General features: G+C 44.5%; 1 protein-coding gene across 1 annotated transcript in view; it reads right to left on the minus strand.

The window, feature by feature from the left end:
- Utx (Utx histone demethylase) overlaps window positions 1–24,000 on the minus strand; it is a gene marked incomplete in the record, with an annotated part of 415,870 nt that overhangs the window by 103,183 nt on the left and 288,687 nt on the right.

A 24,000-nucleotide genomic window follows, 5' to 3' on the forward strand; every position in this document is an offset into this window, starting at 1 on the left:
AACAAGGGAAAGTGAAATCGGAGGAAAAGAATAAGGATGAAATAAAACAAGTAATGATAATAATAATAATAATAACAACGATAATAAAAATAATGATAATGTAACAAAACATTAAAAGATTGAAATGAAAAATAATAACAACAATAATAAAATAATAATAATGATAATGTAACAAAACAGCAAAAGATTAAAATGAAATAATAATAATAATAATAATAATAATAATAATAATAATAATAATAATAGTAACAACAACAACAACAAACGATCCGGCAGTTAAATTTTATGGTATCAATGCATCGACCTGTACCGGACCAATGACGCCAACAGCGCGCACGCGCGCGCGCGTGTATGTGTGTGTCTTTGTGTGTGCGCGCGCGCACGCTGCAACCGGGTGTGAGTGACGACAGGTGCGGCCCAAGCAGGGGCAGAAGGAGCGCTAAAACATCATTTAAGCTACAGCCCCCTCCCCACACCCACACCCTCCCTCCTTCATCGCGTGGGAGAAGACACCACCAAATATCGATGGTCGAAGGGGAGAGCTAGTGAGTGAGTGATGATGATGAAGACCATGGTGATGATGATGGTGTCACGCGTTCTGATCATCACTTTCTGCGCCAATGAAAGGGAGAAGAGGAGGAAGAGGAAGAGGAAGAGGAAGAGGAGGAGAAGGGACCTGACAATGACTGGCGCGTCTGTTTACGAAGAATGGGAAGGTTCGACAAAGCGCCGGGAGTGCGCTCCGCTCAGTCAAGCATACTGCCACTCGCTCCCCGTGGATCATCTTCAGCGAGGCGAGGCGAGGCGAGGCGAGGCGACGAAGAACTGTACCGCACCTCGAGGTGATGTACTGGCCCGGACACATGAAACTGACCCACGATGTATCAGAAATTTGTTAAATAAACCTTTCGTTGCTATATTAAATTCTAATACAATAAATAATGCATAAATTAGTAACTAAATAATACATAAACAGATAAAATGAATAAAAACAGAAAATAAAACAAACGATAAAAACAAAATTAAAATATAAATTAGAATAAAATAGAAATAAATAAATAAAACAGTGACCTAAGTTATTGACTTCCAAATGACGTCACACGAGTAGGGTCAACAAGCCTCTTGACCTTCATCTTACCACCTGCCTGCCGCCAAGCGATTTTATTCAGCTGGGAGGGGACGGGACGGGACGGGGGGGGGGGGCGCATTCCTCTTCGCGTCCGACCAAGGGAACTCCAGCAACCCTCACCCATCAGATTTTCCTCTTTGTACAAACAATTTTTCTTCTTCACACTCTCTTGGCAATTCCTACCGGTACACGCCCAACATTTTTCCCTCTTTGTAAACCCCTCTCCTCCTCCTCGTCCACTCCTTCTCCTTCTTCTCCTACTCCTCCTCCTCATCTTCCTCCTCTAGAATTTCTCCTCACATCTTTATGCTAACAATGACTTACAGAAGATTAAGCAAACAAATAAATCAGGAAATCAGTAACCGATATGCAAATGAACCAACAATTAAACAAACAAATACGTACAATATACAAATAAATAATACTATCATTATTGTTACTATTAATTTAATTTCTTTTATCATTATCAACGTCTTCTTCCACGCGATCGGATTACTGTGCATACGCGGACTCTGCCGAGATCGAGTTTTCTCTTCAAGACTTCGAATGAAATGATGATGATGATGTGGCCCTTGTGTAACTGTTCGAGGTTCCTCCGGCCACCGTGTGGCGTCGTCATGTTTTCTTGGTGTCACTCCCGACTTGCATCGTGTCCAGGGGCAAAACCATTCTACATATGAAAACAGGTAGAAAGACATAATGAAGAAAGGAAGTAAGGAAGGAGGGGAAAATAGAAAATAGAAAGAAGGAATGAAAGTGGTGTAAAGAAAAGACAAAAATGAAAAATAGAAAACAAAAAAGGGAAAAAATGGCATATAGTACTCTATAGTGTTAATACACAGTATCATGTTATCAAATTGTGCGGCTCTATGTATGTATACATATATTTAGCATTTTTTTCCAAGTCTGTGTTGTGTGTTCATCTTTTGTCGAGGGAAAAGGACACCACCACCTTGGTCCCCTATGTGTCGTAAAAGGCGAATAAATAGGGCGGAACGAGAGAGCTCCCCCACCCCCATTTTTTTTTTATTTTTTTTTTTTTTAAAGGTTGTCAGAACAAAACAGGGTGCTCTGGCCCGGCCACCCCTAAATAAGGAGGATTAAGGACTCTGTAATAAAAATAAAATCTATGCTCGTACGGTCCCGCTTTATGTGTACATTCACCTAACTGCATTGGCTTAATGCCCCACCACTGTTTCCGAGAGTTAAACTTAACTTTCAAATCTCACGTTGTTCGTTTATTTTTCCTTCGTTATCATTGTCCTAGAGCTTCACAGAGAAGACGTTCTGGTGAGCACTGACATCTTCAGGACCATGTGAGCCCCAGAATCCTGTCATCCCTGAGTTCGATTCCTTCGAAGTTAAACCGCAGCCGTCCTTTCTTCAGTCGTCCTTCCTGAAGAAGGGACGACCGCAGCGGCCCCGCTCCTACAACGACCCGGGTCTTCCCCAGAGGGCGGAATTTCAAAGGTTGGGTTCTTGTCTTCCTTCATCGCACCTGCTCTCTGAAAATCGAATTTTTTCAGTCCCTCGAACCCCCGAAGACAACGTTTTGTAGGATGGGCTTTCCGGATGCTTCCAGCGAGGTTCTCTTCTTTCACTGTGACTACTTTTACAAAATCATCTTTTTTCTAATACACAAACTTTCCTCAAAGAGAGAGAGAGAGAGAGAGAGAGAGAGAGAGAGAGAGAGAGAGAGAGAGAGAGAGAGAGAGAGAGAGAGAGAGAGAGAGAGAGAGAGAGAGAGAGAATAGGGGGGGTTTACAAAATCACCCTTTTCAGTCCCCCAAAGAAAACATTTTAGAATGTGGTGAGTATTGTTACGAACTCGCTCATTCAGTCTCAGACACTTGTTTGCCTCAGGTACGCAGGTGTGGGTCAGCTGGCTTCCTTCGGCATCAAGCTCAAGTTCCTCCTCCTCTTCTTTTTCTCCTTTCTCAGTCCTCTTCTTCTTTCTCAGTATTCTTTCTTCCTTTTCCTCAGTCTTTTTCTTCTTCTGTTTCCATCTTCTTCCCTCTTCTTATTTCTCAGTCTTTTTTCTTCTTCTGATCCACCTTCACCTTCTTCTTCTATGTCTTCATCCTCTTCTTCTCTCTTCGTCTTCTTCATTCTCCTCCTTTTTCTTCTTTCTTCTTCCTTGTCCTCCTCGTTTTTCTTCCAGTTCATGTGCCATGGCACGAGACCCTTCGTCGTGGAGCTCAGGAACTTGAAGACCGTATCCTTTTATTGGCGTCACGCGCAGACTCTCTGGAGGGATTCGAACCCCCACTCTGGTCTTCAGATGCCAGTGCCCTGGTCCGCTCGGCCATCACACGAGCTTTTAACACCTTTAATCGGGTGGCGGTAGGTATGAATTGCTATTATTATTTTCCGTTTGCCGTCAGGTGATTTTATTAACTCGAGTGGGGAGGGGGGGAAGGAGGGGCGTCAAGGCCGGTCGAGAGACTCTACCAACCAGACTCAGTCCCACTGCATAAAATAAAAATATGTTAAATAAACCAATAAATCGCCTGTCCTGGGCCAGAAGAAACCCAATAAGGTCTGCCACACTGTTGAAAGGGACTGAGCGTTCTCCTATGACGACGTCAGTGTCGCTAGCGTTCTTGGGAACGGTGCACTACGCCTCTCCTTCCCCGGTTACCTCTTCCAAAGAGTTTCGAAGTCGGTGTGATCTCCATCCTCGTTCTCTGTCCCTGGCCTAGCGAACTCGCCAAGCCTCTCAGTTACCATTACAGCCTTCTTTCGCTTGAAATGACTGTAATTTGGCATCGTTTCGTGTTGCTGAAACGGGGTGGGCTCACATCTGAAACAATTCTGGACTGTGGCAAGGCACTCATAAGGTTGCTATTACTTCTTAGTAACCGTTAATAAAGTAAACAACGTTTCCCCCCAGAATGTTATTTCTTTCTTTTTTATTTTCCGGTATATTACCGGTACTCATAATTTGGTGTCATTTGAGATAACAGTTGGAGTTTTCATTTTTTTTTCTGAAATGTATATCTTACCTTTACATATTTGTTCAGCATTTTTGTAAGCGGATTAATGTCCCTTTATAATTCAATCACACACCTTTCAACAGTGTAATCACCTATTCAAAGAAAAAATCAATAATATCGTGTCTATCTTTATTATATCTAGGGCATATACCCTCTCCCACCCATTGTGTATTGCAACACAACACAAATTATAATCTCATGACATACACTGCAGATCACAATCATTTGGTCTGTGCACCAAACTATTTTCTTTAAAAAATGTGCAAAAAGAAACAAAAAGTGCTAACAATATTGACTAAGAAAGAAAAAGAAGAAAACGGGGGGATGAGATGGGCTGAGCTTTGCTTCATCGACAAATTCTTCCCGATTTCGTAGGAAAATATGAACGAAACTATCAAATATGACAACTGGACTTAAGTTTCGTGATCTTCAAACTAAAGGAAACCTAGAACTCGAGTTAAAATAATAAATAAATTAATTAAACAAATGAAAAATAGACCAAAAAAAAAGGAAGTAAAAAGCTCAACCCGACTCTGACAGCTCTAGCTTCTAGCAAGGCAGTGTTGGCACCCGCTCGCTCCACGGAGCTGCTCCCACTTGAACGGTCCAAGCTGTCAGGAATGCGGGGGACTGCCACGGGCCCTGGGAGGCCGAATCGACAACGGCGGAGGCCAGGAAGACTGGTCGTCACAAGGCAGCTCTACGAGCCTCCAGGACAAGCCGGACAAAAACAGCTTGGCAAGGGGTCCAAGACGGATAGCGGAGGGGGGAGAGAGAGGGTGAGAGAGAAGGGGATGAGAGATGGGGGAGAGAGGGGGGGAAACGGGGTTGAAGGCACGAGGCACGGTGTACATTTTTTTTTTTGTGTACCGACAATTTCCTCCTTAAGTTCTTGTACATTCGTTACTACAGACGAAGATACCTGAAGATATTGGGTGAATAATGATTTACGAAACTTAGCATATTTGAAAACATACGTTATACTGAGAAGCGAAAACCGAAGTGTGGTTAATTTTTACAAGAAATTGTATATCGCGGGTGCAGTGAATAGGAGGAGGAGGAGGAGGAGGAGGAGGAGGAAGATGGAGCACCAGTGCTTCTATCCTCGAGGATAATAATCACGCCGTAGAACTGAAGTGATGTAGGAGCGATTTAAGAAGGGAAGCATGAAAGGGGCGATGGCAAAAATTAAAAACTGACCACACTATTCAATTTTGTGTGGAGATACGTCTCCAGTCATAAGTATAATGTTGTGTTACTCTGGTCCATAGGGGGTGACACTCAAGTCCATAGGGTCGTGGATGGGATGAGACAAAACGGCTCTAATACTTCGTTACTACCCTCGGAATGATGGTGGTGAAGAGCAACGAAGAAGAGAGACAGACAGACAGAGAGAGAGAGAGAGAGAGAGAGAGAGAGAGAGAGAGAGAGAGAGAGAGAGAGAGAGAGAGAGAGAGAGAGAGAGAGAGAGACAGGGGGGTAAGAGAAAGAGAGAGGGGGAGAGAGAAAAGGTCACGAGGAATACCCAAAGAATATTTGGTTCGATGCATACATGAGTCAGTGGTTGAATTGCAACTCGCACTAAAGACTTGAGGATTAACAAGTCTGTGTAGACTGTAGAGGGAGTGAAGGCGAAGAATACGCGGGATGAGAAAGAGTATTGAAGCGGAGGGTTAATTCAGATAAGCAATGCATATACACGAAAAAAAGGGGGGGGGATCCTTCGACTCTTTGGACTGACGAAACATTTTTTTTTCCTTTGTTGTTACAACTAACTGAAGCAGTGGCTTCTGAGCGAAACACACAACACATATATATATATATATATATATATATATATATATATATATATATATATATGTAATAAGTAAATAAATAAAAATAAATTAACAATTATAAAATAAACATAATAATGAATAGATAAATAAACAAATAATAATAACATTGAAATGAACAAGATACAATAAAATAGAATAAATAAATGAAAATATAAACAAATAAGAATAAAATGAATAAATACATAGACGAATGAAAATAAACAAAAACGAATTAAAACAAAGCATAGAAAATCAAAATATAAGAACAAATAAAAACAAAAGATAATACAAATAACAAAAGAAAATAAAATAAATAATAAATAATAATGATAATGGTAACAATAACAATAATGATAATAATAAACAAATAAAACGTTCCTTCAGCCTCGTTCACCTGCAAGGCATTGATCCCATCCTCACAGGAAATTTCAACACGGGTTCGTCGCCCGTGCAAAGTCCACTGCTGAACAAGGGCCTCTCACAACTTTATCTTTTATTCATGACTCGCATGCCATGCTAAGCTTTGCCACGTCACTCCTGCAATCTTCTATACCGTCTTCTTGATTATCATCAGCATTTGTTCGAAGTTCACGGTTGAACAAAGGCCTTTCCATTTTTTTTTCATTATTATTATTAATGACTTGCACGTCTGTGCCAATCTTTGCCACATCACTCCTGCAATTTTTTCTTTCGGCAGAAACACACACACACACACACACACACACACACACACACACACACGCGCGCGCGCGCGCACACAGAGTGGTAGATCTCTGGAACAAACTGAATGAGGCAACAGTGTGTGCAAAAACTATACAAGAATTAAGAATAAACTAGATGCTGAAAGATACATAGCTCTCTTCCCGTATAATACAACTAGGTAAATACACACGCACGCACGCACACACAATTCAAATGTCAAGACCCAACTGCAAGACCCGATCCTCCTCAAGCTATAGCCAAGAACCAGGCGAAGGTTCTCCAGGTCTTCAACCCGAACAGGATATCGTCAGGATACCTCCTCTTCGTCCTCTTCGTCCTCCTCCTCCTCCTTCCCTTTAAAACCTGTCCCTCGTGGCACATCCATTCTGTACTTCCTGCTTCATTTGATACTCTAAGTTTATAAGCAGATAAGAAGATTATCTTTCCACTGGCTGATAAAATTATACCAGTTTCAGTAATGAACTGTGTCATGATACACTGCTTCTGACCCAGGGCAGTGGGCGGGATACAGGGATGACCCGTCATCCATGAGGAGCTAAGATGAGGGGGGGGAAAGGGTGGTGGATGAAAGTGGAATGGGTGGGAGTGGGTAAGTGCCTTTGACTTTGGCTACCTCCCTAGTAAGGGGGAAAAAGCTTTTGGTATATAGATGGTAACATATCAAATTTGACACCGCGTTTTCTATTAGGTCTTGGCTTCTCCTTGGCTCAACAAAATCAACTGGTGATGATGGTTCTTTATGTATTCATGAATAGCGAGTCCATGACCAAACAAAAGAATTAAAATAATAAAATAAAATAAAATAAAATTAAAAACCTAATTAAAATTTAACAATAACAATTACATTAAGAATAACACCGGAATTCACTGGACGACAAATGACACTTTGTGACGTGATTAAGTCTTGTGACGGTGTGACGTCAGAACAACCATCTCCATCAATCTACGTTCCCACCAACTCCTCTATCATCACCACCACCACTTATCAACCCTCACCACACATTATCACCTCGCCACCAGAAAACTTCCATCACAACCACCACTAACACCACACCATCACTGTCACCATCACTTACTTCATTGTCCCCAACAGCACCACCGATGCTTACGAGGCCACCCGCTCCTCCTTCTCCTCCTCCTCCCCTCCCCTTCTCCCTCCACCTCCTCCCCCTCCCCCGCAGCCACCAGAGATCAACAACCTTCAACGATGCTTGTTTCCTCGCAGGGCAAAACTCGACGGGGGAGCGCTCCTACTCCTTCATCGCTAAAGTCAAGTCCGCCGACCTCTCTTCTTAACTGTGTTCTCTGACACACACACACACACACACACACACACACACACACACACACACACACACACACAGTTGAAACCATACATGAATTTGAAGCTAGGTATGATAATTAGAGAACAAGAGACAGGACCACACGAGCGCGGCTTACTGTATACCACAATTAAGTAAATGCACACACACGCACGCACGCACGCACACACACACACACACACACACACACACACACACACACACACAGGTTAGGTTAAGTTGGGGTGTACTGAATTAGAGCAGGCTATGTTAGGTTCGGTTGGATTAGGGTAGGTTGGGTTAGGTTAGGTTGGATTAGGGTAGGTTGGGTTAGGTTAGGTTGGGTTAGGTTAGGCTGAGTTAGGTTAAGTTAGGCTAAGTTAGATTAGGCTATGTTAGATTAAGTTAACTGAGGTTAAGTTACGTGATGTTAAATTACATTGAGCTAAAGTAGGGAAAGCAGTGCCAACTACTGGGTGGGATTGAAACTACCACCACACCAACACAGACATTAACCAAAGGTGGCGTATAATATACATATTGACGTCATCTTCTTCGTCTTCAATAACGTAGTCTTAAATCACCAACTTCTCCGTCTTCGGACTCTGCCTGGACCCCTTTCCGCCAGCCAGGTCACGACGCTGGCCCTCCTCCCCCAGGCACCCTAAACTCACCCATGCGTTCGAGCTCTTCCTTCTCCCAGTCCCATTCCAGCCCCCTTCACAACGATGCGCTGTCGAGGCTTTGCATCCCTCAGTGTCTCTCTATTACACCCCCAGGCTGTTGCTGCTGCTGAAAGAGAAAGAAGGACAGAAAGAGAGTGAGAGAGGCAGAGAGACAGAGAGAGAGAGAGAAGGAAAGAGAGGGAAAAAGAGACAGAGAGATAGAGATATAGATAGAGAGGAGAGGGAGAGAGAGGAGAGACAGAGAGAGAAAGAGAGAGAAAGAGAGAGAGAGAGAGAGAGAGAGAGAGAGAGAGAGAGAGAGAGAGAGAGAGAGAGAGAGAGAGAGAGAGGGAGAGAGAGAGAGAGAGAGAGAGAGAGAGAGGGAGAGAGAGAGAGGGAGAGAGAGGGAGAGAGAGAGAGAGGGAGAGAGGGAGGGGGAGAGGGTGGGGGAGAGGGTGGGGGAGAGGGATAGGAAGGGGGATAGGAAGGGGGAGAGGGAGGGGGAAGAGAGAGGGGGGAGAGAGAGGATCCTCAAAGTCATCCTCACTTGACCCTCCAAGTCCTTTGTATCTCACCCATCACATCAGCCTTCTCCGTCTCAATCCTCTTCCAGAAATTTCAAACTTATCTAATTCCTCTAGAGTAGTTGGGGGAGCCACAGGCCTCCTTGGGGAGTAACCAGTGTTCTAAATAGGACCATCAGCCAAGATCTAGAGGGCGTTAGTGGATGCCTGACGATTTTATTCAGTGTCGAACCGGCCCCAAAGAGAATATATATATATAAGAGCAACACATAGGTATGCATGGAATACACCATAAAGCAGATCAAGAAAGAGCCTCTAATGTCGATCCTGATCAATTCAGGCTGCAACTCCACATTTTCAGTGCCCTGTTATCACCAAGGATAGAAACATGGGATATCGATAGCAAAATATTCCCTTTGTGCTCTTTCCTTCCTTGATCTACTCTAAAGTTCATCCACACATACTTACTATACGTGCACTCCGAGTACATAGACTTATACGAAACATATAAAGGGACATAGTGCATACCAAGGTCTATATATACCAGGTCTAACCACTTCCGACCGAATTTCGTGTGTGTTGGCGCAGCGGGCCCGTGACGTCACCTGGCTGCTCAAAGTGGGGTTCGCGCGTCCCATCGCTGTTAGTTGTAGCTGGTTCGTTGCACGGACATGTTGCTGCCTCCGCTCGCACCGCTCCACGCAATTATTTATATTCTGACAATGAAGATCTATATATACCGGTATATATAGATCTTGACAATATGGCTTATTGTGCCACTAAGGGTTGTGGTTCAAACCAAAGAGGAATTAAGCCAAATTTTAATTTTCATCGTTTCCCTGCAAATACACATACACACGCACATGTGAACGTGTACACATAAACACACACGACGATATCTCCCCTTCCCGTAAAATACAAGTATATAAACACACACACACACACATACATGTGAACGTGTACACATATAAGCACACACGACGATATCTCCCCTTCCCGTAAAATACAAGTATATAAATACACACACACCTCCCATTGTATATATGATTCGGTAGCGCGATAGGTAGAGCTTCGGACGTATGTTGCCGAAGTAACGGTGGTACTGTGTTCGAATCCTGCCCAGGGTTGATTTTTTTCAGTATCGCTGCGCTTCGAGTCGTTACTCCAACTCTCGTGGGAGGGGAGTTGGAGATGTGTGCGTGTAAGTTCATAGATCGGACATACGAGCTCTGAGCTCTCTTCCGGCAGGGAAATAGCTGTCGATCACGAGTCCAATACGTGATTCAAAAGACCAAGATGAATCACACACACATACACACACACATGTGAACATGTACACATATAAGCACACACGATGATATATCCCCTTCCCGTAAAATACAAGTATATAAATACACACACATATGTGAACGTGTACACATATAATCACACACGACGATATCTCCCCTTCCCGTAAAATAAAAGTATATAAACACACACACACACACACACGATGATATCTCCCCTTCCCGTAAAATACATGTATATAAATACACACACACCTTAACATACATGAACGATTCGGTGGCGCGATAAGTAGAGTTTTAGACTAATATTGCCGAGGTATGGGCGATATCTTGTTCGAATCCTATCCAGGGTTGATTTTTTTTTTCAGTATCGCTGCGCTTCGAGTCGTTACTCCAACTCTCGTGGGTGGGGAGTTAGAGATGTGTGTGCGTGTAAGTTCATAGATCGGACATACGAGCTCTGAGCTCTCTTCCGGCAGGGAAATAGCTGTCGATCACGAGTACAATACGTGATCCAAAAGACCAAGATGAATCACACACACACACATGTGAACATGTACACATATAAGCACACACGACGATATATCCCCTTCCGTAAAATACAAGTATATAAACACACACACACACACACACACACACACACACACACACACACACACACACATGTGAACGTGTACACATATAAGCACACACGACGATATCTACCCCTTCCCGTAAAATACAAGTATATAAATACACACACACACACACGCGCACACGCACACATGTGAACGTGTACACATATAAGCACACACGACGATATCTCCCCTTCCCGTAAAATACAAGTATATAAATACACACACACGCACACACAAACGCACACACGCACACATGTGAACGTGTACACATATAAGCACACACGACGATATCTCCCCTTCCCGTAAAATACAAGTATACAAATACACACACACACGCACGCACACACACACACACATGTGAACGTGTACACATATAAGCACACACGACGATATTTCCCCTTCCCGTAAAATACAAGTATATACAGTAAATACACACACACATATACACACACACACACACACACACACACACACACACACTGATAATAGCAATGAGCTAGAGAGATAACGGGGGGGGGAAATATAATAATTCCAGTCTTCCTTAGCGTTTCACAAAGAGAAAACGGAAGCAGCCAGATGACGTCAGAAGCTGCGGAGAACGGCTCAAACGGTTAGACCTGGTGTATATAGATCTTGGTGCATACATTACATAATACACAGGTCCACACACACGCACACACACAATATATATATTATATATATATATATATATATATATATATAATGTATGTGTGTAATAATAATAACAAACGGTTTATTGATAACAAGGCAGCCGAAGGCTGAAAATACATATATTAAGGTAAGAGGGATTAACGTGTATTTACCTAGTCATATTACACGGGAAGGGAGCTATGCTCGCGGTGACCAGTCTATCTTTCAGCATCAAGTTTTTTCTTAAAATCTTAAATAGTGTTTGCATACACTCTTTCTTTGTCTAATTTGTTCCAGGTATCTATCACTCTGTGTGGGAAGCTATTTTTTCAAATCACTTCTGTAATTATCTTTTTTGAGTTTCTTTTCGTGTCCTCTTGTTTTTCCATTATTCCATTTCAATAAATGTGTGTGTGTGTGTGTGTGTGTGTGTGTGTGTGTGTGTGTGTGTGTGTGTGTGTGTGTGTGTTTATAAACCTACGCATACATACATACTAACATTTCATTCATCACTCAAAGGCACATGCTCACCCTCCACCCGCACACTGGCACTCACGCCCTGGCCTGGCCTAGGCATTCTTCCTTTTATAACTTCATCACGAAGGGTGGCACGCCCAACCCACCAAGTAGCTTGAAAAAGGACCCCTTTGGACCCCTGCTTTAAATCTTCCTGCGAGGCTGTCGTCGCCAGGGGATCTAAACGGGGTACGGGGGGACGGTAAATACACTATGACCACTTATTCTTTACCTGAAAAATGTCATCAATTTTTTTTTCCCCTCAATGAAGAACTCTATACCATATCAATCCATTCCCGCCAGCTAAAGACGACGACGAATAGAACAGAAACTGGATCTGGCGCCATTACACATACACATAGACATACACACACACACATGTACACACGCACAAGGGAACTGGAGTAGGTGGGGCAGAGGTTAAGAAGCGGTAGGATGCAGGATATGATCAGGCTATGTGGCAGAGGGCGGAATGCCAGAGTGGAGTGAGGTGGATTTGATGAGGTGGAGTTAACGTGGTGAAGTTCATGAGGTAGAGCAGACGTGGTGGAATAAGACTCCCATGAGGAAAGCCCTTAACTAGGAAGCTGCGGAGGGAGCTGTTCTCAGGCTACAGCTGTTCGTAAGGTGCCCCGAGAGGGGTAGTCCTCCCCCTCCCCTCCCCTCCCCTCCCCCGTAAAGTGCTTCCACCCGGCACGGAAGGAGGGTCCAGAATGTGGGTGTGCTGGGTGAGATGCTGCGTGGATCTGAGGGTAAGCTGAGGGTGAAGTGGAGGGTGAATGGATGACGGACCGCGTCTCCCATAACCCCTCACCCCCTTATTCCTAATCCTTAATTCAATAAACCAATTATTAAGTACCTATTACCTCTTAACCTTCTGGGTAACCTTAGGGTTTCTTCTGCCTACCGCCAGGCGATTCTATTCAGCTCACAGCTGCCGCCAGAGGATTTAATTCACTAGAGGGGGGGATCTTCCCCCTCCCGAGCGATTTAATAACCAACCTTGATCAAACGTCAAACGATGGCGACCGGTCTTGTACAGATATCACGTCTGTCGGCAACCGAAGAAACTCAACCTCCCTACCTCCTCCCGCCATCGCTGAAGATCTAAGAACGTAACTCGAGTCTCCTCCACCTCCTCCTTCTCTTTTATGTCTATTTGGTATCCTGGGCAGCACATTATTAAAAATAAATAAATATATAAATAAATAAAAATATGAATAAATAAGAATAAACAAATGAATATATAAATCCCCAATTATTCGACTTAAAAGGGATAGGGAGAGGGTGGGAGGGTGTTGGGGAGCCAGCCTTCCTTTCTCTCCACAACTTTCCCCCTTTTTCTCTCTTTTTCCCTTCCCCTTTCCCTCACCCCTCACCCCTCATCTATCCAACTAATCTTGGTAAGGGGCCTTCCTTAAAGCAGCCAAGCGCAACTACTCTTCTTCCTCTTCCTCCTTCGCCTCCTCCTTCTTCTCCTCCTCATAAGACTGAACCTTTCCCGAGGAGTACAGCACCGCTACCGACCACCTAATACTCCACCACTACTACTACTACTACTACCACCAATATCAACACCGATACCAACATCACTATCATCAGCCTGTGCCATTACTACCACCAACATCAACAACACCACCACCACCAGCTCCGTCACTATAACCATCAACATCAACACCGATACCAACACCAACACCACCAGCCTCCGCCACCACCGCCTCCGTCACCAGTACCACCTCCACTACCTCCGTCTCTACCACCTCCAGGCTCCGCCACCACCAGCCCCTCCACTACCACCACCTCCACCATCACAAACACCACCACCCAACCCCCACCCCGCCCCCTCCGCCTAAACCAACACCATCCCTACAAACAACAATGACAACACCACCGCTACAACCAACATTCCATACAACTGAAGTTCAGCCACCACCACTTCCATCCTGCCACCATTGACGCCATCATCACTTCACCATAATGAGCACCACATGCATCACGATTCCTACAAACACCACCATCACCACCATCATTATCACCCAATTCTACAATATATGAGGACCATACTTACACTTATCACCAACGGTACTAAGATCCTAATCCTCACCATGTCACAATCCAAACCACCCACCACTACCACCACCATCATTCTACTTCTTACTTGCTTATGGTAATCTATCGGTGATCGACGGCGACAGTATTCTGGTGAAGTGTGATAAAATGAGTGAGGATGGGTGGGCCACTCACCACCACCACCACCACGTCATATCTCCACTTCTTCCCGCGGTAATTTGTTTCGCTCCTTTTATCATCATCATCATTATCATTATCGTTTTCTGTTTTTATCATTTCCTTCCCTAAATGGCCCCTCGAGCTTCTCGGAGTGTTGCCTCCTTCACACCAAGATCCTATGACGCTACCCCCATCCCCCACCTCCACCCACTTCCATCCCCCACGCCCCTTCCTAGACTACAACCTCATCGTCGACACCAAACTTTGTTTAATGCATGAACAGAGGAAAGTCACGAGAGAAAGCAGGCAGAGAGGGAGGGATACATACATATATATATATATATATATATATATATATATATATATATATATATATACAGAGAGAGAGAGAGAGAGAAGGGAGAAAGAGGGAGAGAGAAGAGAGGGTCATGATATTGGCTAGAGACTGCTTGGTTTGGTTAGGTCAGGAGTAAGACCTAATGTAAACATACAATAAAAGTGACTGTGATAATGAGCGTATGTGCGTGTATGTGTGTGCGTATGTGCATGCACGTATGCGTGTAGGGAGAGGAGACAATGCCACTGAAGATCAACGATGTGGCACTGGTGGAGGAGGTTCAACCCAGAAGTGGGAAGTGGCGCTGTCAATGGGAGGTCAAGGCGGCGAAAGAGGGGAAGGACGACAGAAGGGTGGAATGAGTGAAGGAGGGATGATGGAAAGGTGAAGAGAAGGAAGGAGGATGAGGATGGAGAGAAGGAGGGAGAAAGAGACAGAGGGTGGGTAAAGAAAGAAGGAACGAGGGAGGAAGATAGAAGGTAGAGAAAAAAGAAAGAAGGAAAGAAGGGAAGAAGGAAAGGATAGAAGGCAAGGAGAACGAAAGGAAGGAAGGAAGAACGGAAGGGAAGGAAGGACAGGAGGAGAGAAGGAACAAAACAAGATAGGAAAGTGGAATAGCGAACAATAATGGTGATGGCGATGTAGTTCTGGTGAGATCAGGCCCGAGTGCCCGCTGATCGTCGACCACTGCGGGAGGAGAATGGTGCCCCCTGATCCATCCAGGGGGGCCACAGCAGCCACAGAGAGAATCGAAGTCCCCAGCCAGCCATGGATGAGGAGGGGGGGGGCATATGGATGGTGGTGACGTGTGATGGATATGGTGGTAGTGGTGGTGGATGTGGTGGTGGTGGGTGTGGTGGATGTGGTGTTGGTGGATGTGGTGGTGGTGGATGTTGTGGTGGTAAATCTGGTGGTAGTGGATGTGGTAGCGGTGGTTTGTGGTAGTGGGGCCAATGGCGATAACCAAGGTCGCCATCAAACGTGTGCAAGATGCCGTCGTAGTAGTACCTGTACCTGTATTGGTAGTAGTAGTAGTAATAATAGCTGTAGAAGTAGTAGAAGTAGTAGCAGCAGTAGTAGTAGTAGTAGTAGTTGTAGTAGTAGTAGTAGTAGTAGCAGTAGAAGTAGTAGTAGCAGCAGCAGCTTGAGTGTGGAGAGAAAGAACCTTTACAGCGAAGAGGCAGGAGGAAAAGGAAGAGGAGGAGGAGGAAGTGGAGGAGGAAGAGGAGGGGAAGAAGAGGAGGAGGAGGAGGAGGAGGAGGAGGAAGTGGAGGAGGAAATGGAGGAGGAAGAGGAGGGCAAGAAGAGGAGGAAGAGGAGCAGGAGGAGGTGGAGGTGGAGGTGGAGGAAGAGGACGAGGAAGAGGCGGTGGAGGAAGAAGAGTGGTCAAGGGGGTGTGTGTAAGGTTGATTGGCACGGGCCGAAACATTGAACAGGGATTCGACGAAGGCAGTCGACCAACCCTCATGGGGCGGGGCGGGGCGGGGCGGGGCTGGGGGGGGGGGAAGGGCGGAGCAAAGGATCACAACTGATGGGCGGTGGGTGAAGGCACAGGTGAGGAGGTGGGGGAGTGGGGAGGGGTGTTGCAACATGAGGGGGAACAGTAAAAGTGGGCTGTAGGGGGGATTGAGAGACAGATATACATACATATATATATATACACACATATATATATATATATATATATATATATGTATATGTGCTAATAAGATCACGGGTACGTGTGTTCACTTATGCAAAGAAGACCACTTGGTAAAAGAAAACTAACGAAGCAGAGCGCTTTCGTATATTACATCTTCAGTGCACTGAAGATGTAATATACGAAAGCGCTCTGCTTCGTTAGTTTCCTTTTTCCAAGTGGTCTACTTTGCATATATATATATATATATATATATATATATATATATATATATATAGAGAGAGAGAGAGAGAGAGAGAGAGAGAGAGAGAGAGAGAGAGAGAGAGAGAGAGAGAGAGAGAGAGAGAGAGGAGGGGGAAGCAGGAGGGAAGGTAGGATAAAAAGGAGGGAGTTGTGGCCAGCCAGTTGCTACGGGTTAGGCAGTGGCCGAGGAAGGAGGGAAGGAGGGAAGAAGGGATGGATGGAGGGAGGGAGGGAGGGAGGGAGGGAGGGGCGGCCTCGTTGTTGGGCCTAGGGCAGCTTCGATATGCTTCGCTGACTACCCGTCCGCCCGTCCGACCGCGAGGCAAAGGCAGAAGAACCATTGCTTGTGATCTTTATCGTACGGTGGCTGGGCTTCTTCCTATCCACAATAAATAAATAAATAGATAAAAAGTAAATCCTCTTATTTGTTAAAAAAAAATCTCAAATCAAAGCCATGTCAACAACCCCTCCCCACCCAAAAAAGTTACTTGGGTTCTCCTCGGCTACCACAATAACATCGACAGAGACAATCATCCCCTCCCCCCCTCACTCCTCCCCCTCCCCTCCGTTACGAGAAGCATGCGGAACAGGGCGCAATGACATCCGACGAGCTGTTTGTTGTGACAAGCTCCCGTCACCCATTCCCAACTCCCACAAGTGCTCTTCCTCCGCCTGAGTGATTCCCACTTTCGAAGCAGCTTCACTCCTTCATCTCATTAGTGATGTCTCCCTTTAAAAAAAATCAATTAAGAACGCCGACAAGGGGCTGACCAAACTACACGGACGTTCACTTCATCCAGCTATCATTAAGTCTTTAACGACGTTGTAAATCCTTCAGTTTCCTCGTCCCAAGTTCAGTTCTCGAGTCTCGTATTTCGACACGGTAAGGGGAACCATTTACCACCACACACGCGGTATTACTCACTGCAAACCCTTCATTCCCACAAGTTATACTCTTAAGTCTCGTTCTCCGACACCATAAGAACCATTTTCTACACACGCTGTCTTCCTCATTGTAAATCTTCCATTCCCTCAAGTTCTGTTCTTAAGGCTCGTTCTCCGTCACGATAAGAATTTTTTTCTAAATCTTTCATTTTCTCAAGTTATGCTCTTCGACACAATTAGAACCCTTTTCTACACGCACAATCTTCCTCTCCAAATCCTTCAATTCCACCGAGAGATCTGTTTGCCAGTGTCATTCTCGACACAATAAGAAGAACCACTTACTACACACGCCGTGTTACTAACCAGTTTCCCCCGCTGCGTTTATAGAAATCAAATTCCTTTGGTGTGACAAACCCACAAATTCCGAGGGTCATCCGCTAAAGATAGCAAAATCTATCTCAGTGACACACTAAACCTCCTGGCTTATCAACACTACCCACAATCCATCCGTCCACCGACCACGTTCTACCATCTTCTGCCACCGATCCATCCATCCAACATGCTCCCCAATCTACTACTTCTCATCAACCACGTTCTCCCATCTCCTGGTAGCCACAATTCCCATTACCTACGAGTGAGGCTTCATCATCATCATCATCATCATCATGGACCCTTCGCAGCTGACAACTGCAGCGCTTTTGTAGAACTACAGAGTGAATGGGAGGATTGACCGCAGTAGAAGAGAAGTCTGGGGGGGGGGGGCTACAATTAAAGTGAAGTGTGTACAAGCATGCACGCGGGTTTATATATATATATATATATATATATATATATATATATATATATATATATATACACATACACACACACACGCATATATATATATATATATATATATATATATATATATATATATATATATATGCTTGATATTCCTTGATAATGTCTTAAATAGACGAAAACGTTCGGACTAAGCTTCTTATTTCCCAGTGGTTTTTTCTGCATATTATTTTCACGTGTGCCTTGTGAATTACTGCAAAATATATATATACATACGCAAAGAAATCACAAACAACACGTGGTTCACAAAATATGCAAGTTCTCATTTTCCTAGTGGTTACTTGCACACACACACACACACATATATATATATATATATATATATATATATATGTTGAGACATTCTGACAGGTTGATGTATATATATATATATATTATATATATATATATATATATATATATTTGTGTGTGTGTGTGTGTGTGTTTGTGTGTATTCACCTTGGTCTTTGGATCGCGTGTTGGACTCGTGATCGACATCTATTTCCCTCCCGAAAGAGAGCTCAGAGCTCGCATGACCGATCTATGGATAATGCTGTGATCTTACACACATACACCGAACTCCCCGCCCACGACAGTTGGAATACAAACTCGAAGCGCAGCGATACTGAAATTATTTCAGCCCAGGGCAGGATTCGAACCCGGACCGCCGTAGTGACAGTCAGGGACTCTATCAACCGCGCCACAAACAGTGAGCGAGTGCGAGAATGAAAAAAAAAACAAGAATGTGAATGCGACAATAAAAGAATAGGAACGATAGGTGGGAGAGGGATAGGTGGGAGAGGGATAGGTGGGAGAGGGATAGGTGGGAGAGGGATAGGTGGGAGAGGGAGAGGGGGGGAGAGAGAGAGAGAGAGAGAGAGAGAGAGAGAGAGAGAGAGAGAGAGAGAGAGAGAGAGAGAGAGAGAGAGAGAGAGAGAGAGGGGGAGGGAGGGAGAGAGAGAGAGAGAGAGGGAGGGAGAGAGAGAGAGAGGGAGGGAGGGGGAGAGAGAGAGAGAGAGAATCATTCAAGTTCTGAGTTTGGCTTCATCTCCAACAGCTGACGTTGTGTCCCTGATGATGTTGTCTCATGCCTTCCACCAGGTTCACACAACTGCTGTCGTCTCCTCCACCTGCTGTTTTTCTTCTCCTTCTCCTCCTCCTCCTCCTTCTCTTTTTACTGTTCTTCACCTCATCATCATCTTCCTTCTCCTCCCGTCCTCCTCCTACACATCCTTCTCTTCCTCCTTGTCCCTTTCTTTTTTGTTCTTTACAATTTTATCTTCCTCCTTTAGGTCTACCCCTCATCACTTGCCCCCTTTCCTCCATCACATCTTCATCGAATACTACAACAAACGCAGCCTTCATTTCTTCCTTATCCCCTCCTCCTCCAGCTTTTCATTTATAAACCTTAACTTTGCGTGCAATATTTACCCAAGTTCATTTTATATCAGAGCTCCACTCACCTTCTTCCATTTGCTCTCCCTCTTCCTCCTCCTCCTCCTTCTCTCTTCTCCTCCTTCGTGCCTCACCCCCTCCCACTACTCCCCCTCCTTTCTATCGGACCGGTCATTTCCCTGCCCTCTTCGTCATATTGCCTTTCTGATTATTTTCTCTTTTCCTTATTATATTTTCACATTCTCCCTCCCTCTCTCTCTCTCTCTCTCTCTCTCTCTCTCTCTCTCTCTCTCTCTCTCTCTCTCTCTCTCTCTTTCTTCAGACACCAAATCGTATCAAGACAATGCAATCACCACCGTTCTATTTTTTTTTTTTTTAAGTTTTAGTTTTCCCTGCGATCACACTGTTTTATTTTGTTCCCTTCTTTCCTAGACAACTCATACGTAAGAGAGGGAGGGAATGAGGGAGGGGAGAGTGAGGATGACGGGGAAGAAGAGGGAAGAAATAGGGAGGAACATGAAGGAAGAGAGAAGGAAGAGAGAAGGAAGAGGGGAGGAAGGAGGAGGAGGAGGGTATGGGGAAGGAGGAAGATGGAGAGGGGGAGGGAGGAAGAGGGGAGGAAGGAAGAGGAAGGGAAGGAGGAAGAGGGAGAGGGGGAGGGGAAGGGGGAGAGCCCCCGTCAATTTGACTGTCACCATCTAGACATGAGAGGGGAAGAAATGAAGGAGTGATACGGCGAGGAGGGAGAGGAAGACGGGAGGGAGAGGAGGAGGAGGAGAAGGTAGTGGAGTGGAAGAGAGAGCTCTGTATGTCAATAGTTGTTACCATACCATTATCATCATCATCATCCGTCCTAAAATCAATTAACATTCTAACAGTGTAAAAATCTTCGCTTTCCACAGTCCATAGGTGAAGTCCCTATCACCATTATCACCACCTTACATAGTAGTATCGCCATACCGATTTGGACCCACCACAACACCCTACCCGTTTCAGATTCAATGCATACGTATATACACCTGTCACCCTAAGTACACCCTATACATCCCCCACTACCACCACTGCCAGCGCCGCCAACAACTCATCATATTTTGTATTTTTATCAGCGCGCCCCTCCACAGGATTCAGAAGGGTTGATGACTTCTCTCCTCCTCCTCCGCATTCCTCGTCATCTACCTCCCCCCCCCCGAAAAAAAAAAAATCTCCCGACCAAATTGTGAAAAGACATTGTCTCTAGCTGACCCGGCGGCCAAAGTCTAAATGCGAGGATACTTTTTATCTTAATCATTTATCTGCTCATTTAACCTTTTATACCTACTTTATTTAATTTCATCAGGACTCCCTTGTTTTTTTTTCACCTCGGCGGTTAACCTCTGTTCAAAATTAGTATTTTTAGTTATTTGCTTGATTATGGCAGGCATCCCGAGGAGAAAAAAAAAATGATCCTCTATACCAAAGGTTCTTGGAAAAAGAAATATAATTATGATAAATAAAAAGATAAATAAACAACAAAGTTTCCCCAAGGCCCAAACCGTCGGTCATCCTTACCACACCTCTCTAAATTCCTTTAAATCACCCGTAAAACAAGACAGAAATGCCGGTGCATACTACAGTCAAAAGATGGAGAAAAAAAAAAAAAAAAGACATAGGTAGACAGCGGTGGCAGTGCGAGACTGTCCACGAGGATAGAAGCGCCGGTAGACTACACCATAACAACCAACCTCGGTAGAGAGAGAGAGAGAGAGAGAGAGAGAGAGAGAGAGAGAGAGAGAGAGAGAGAGAGAGAGAGAGAGAGACTGAAACTATCAAGATTGATCTGTAATGTCGATTCAGAAATGTCACCGTTATCAGACCCAAGGTAGAAAAATAAATAAAAATAAAAATATAAATATATAATATACAAATAATATAAAAAAAGATGCACAAAAACTGGTAAAATATTATCATAAATAATAATAATAATAATAATAATAATAATAATAATATCAATAACAGTATCAACAGCATTAATAACTATAATGAATCCGTTGACCCTGGTCTCTCTTGCAGAAGACCCGCGACCTTTAGGTAACCGGTAGCGGCCTCCGGTCAGGTCTACAGATCACTCAGGAATAACAATAGCAAGAATGTATAAAAAACAACAATAAAAATAATAATAATAATAAAATAATAATAATAATAATGATAACAATAATAATAATAATAATGATAACAATAATATTAGATAATAATAACTAAAATATTAATCATAATAATCTACTTATCTATATACCTTATAAGGGAGGTAGTCAATCATAATAACAATTATAATAGTAATAGTAGTAATAATAACTATGCCTTATTGTCAAGTGAGAAATATAACACCCGAGACCACTAAGAACACTGCCCCTCACGCCAAATGCTCTCCCACCCGCTAAGAAAGCGGGCGCTACCCCCAACCCATCCACCCACCACCCGATCGAAGACCCCCCCCCCACACACACAATACTCAAATACTCCCGAAGCCATCCTGCCCAAAACCCGAGATAGGACTTACGACGTCGGTTCAACAACCTACGTGCCCCCCCCCCCTTCTCCTCCCCTCCTCACCACTCTCCCTCTTCTTCGTTCCGCCCGCGAAGTCTGAGATCGGGGGAAGGATGCAAAGATGAAAAAAACGACCTCGTGAGCAAAAAGCCTCATGTGTTGAGGAACAAGAGAATGGGAAGAAAAACAGGGAAGGACATGAGGGCCGAGGAGCGAGAGAAAACGGGGACAGGAGGTAGGAAAGAAAACGTTGAGAAGGAACTAGCGGAAGGGAAGCATGGGAGAAAGGAAGGCTAGCCTCTTTAATACGAGTTCAATTCTCGCACGCAGCATTGGAGGCCTAATATGCGATGCATCACACTACCTGTGTTATAAAATATAAACTCACTGCTGTATTAGTCGTTCTCTTTCGTTCTGAAAACGTAATCAAACCAGTTCACAGAATTCGGGGATCACTCAGCTACAACTACAAAATAACTATAATCAAGACGCCAATGTCGGTGTCCTCGTATACCCACTCTTGCTTCATGACGCCTACGTAGGCGTCATCGTATGGGAGAATCTAGGATGAAATATGGGGGGAAGAAGTACCAAGAATAGTGACTTAATTTTTCATTTATCTATTATTAAAGTATTGTACAGCCTGTAACACTATACACAAGATAAACTACACACTAAGAGGATACATTGAAGGTAGTGTGTATAAGTGGTAGTAAGGCGTTGGTCACTTTGTGCAAAACAAAGACTCAATTAGAATATCTTTTATGACATTTTTAATACAAATATTTCGATCAGGTTTGAGTGGAATGGGAGAATGAATCAGGGGACGAAAACCGATGTTTCTATCAGGTTTGGACACACGTAGGTGACATCCGACCCTGTGGCACTCCACCACAGCCAGAATAATGACACAAGTGCCCCATGAATGATTGAAAGGGACTGTCAATAACCAGAATAAAATATATGTCACTGTGTGATTGGGGTGGAGAAAGGGAAAGGGGACGAGGGAGGAGAAAGGTAAGGGAGGATGGAGAGAAAATGGAGGGTAAAGGGAAGACAAGTAGGAAGGGGGGGAGGAAGAAAGTGGGAGGAGGGGTGGAAAGAGAAAAGAGGAGGGAAGGGAGGGAAAGGAGGAGAGACGAGGGGGAAGAGAGGAGAGAGGTGAAGGGAGAGAGGAAGGGGAAAGAGAGGGAGGGGAGGAGGAGAGGAGATGGGGAGGGGGAAAGGGAAGGTGAATGGGAAGGAGGAGGAGTAGGAGGAGGAGGAGGAGGAGGAGGAGGAGAAAAGGACGATGAGAACACGAGTCCACAGGTAAATGTCCGCGCGAATGATGTCAGCAGATTGTTTGCTGGACGGGAGAGCAGGAGGGGGATGGGGATACAGGGATGGAAGGAGGGAGGAAGATATATAGAAAAATTGATAGAGACAGAGGTGGGTGGAGGGGAGGAGAGGAGGGAAAGAAGAAAGGAGGGAAGGAGGAGAGGGAAGGAGCGGAGGAGTGACGAGAGGGAAGGGAGGGAGGGAAGGGAGGGAAAGAGGAAGAGAGGGAGGGAGAGGAACGGTGGGAGGGAGATAGAAAAATGGAGAGAGGATGAGAGAGAAAGAGAGAAAGAGGGAGGGAGGGAAAGGAAGAGTGGGAGGGAGGGGAGGTTGAAGGTTTGAGAAAAAGTTCAGGTGAACAACTGTTGTTGACCGGAGGAAA

The sequence above is a fragment of the Oratosquilla oratoria genome, chromosome 6 (assembly GCF_046742065.1).
Source record: "Oratosquilla oratoria isolate Oo_2021 chromosome 6, ASM4674206v1, whole genome shotgun sequence".
Lineage (NCBI taxonomy): Eukaryota > Metazoa > Arthropoda > Malacostraca > Stomatopoda > Squillidae > Oratosquilla > Oratosquilla oratoria.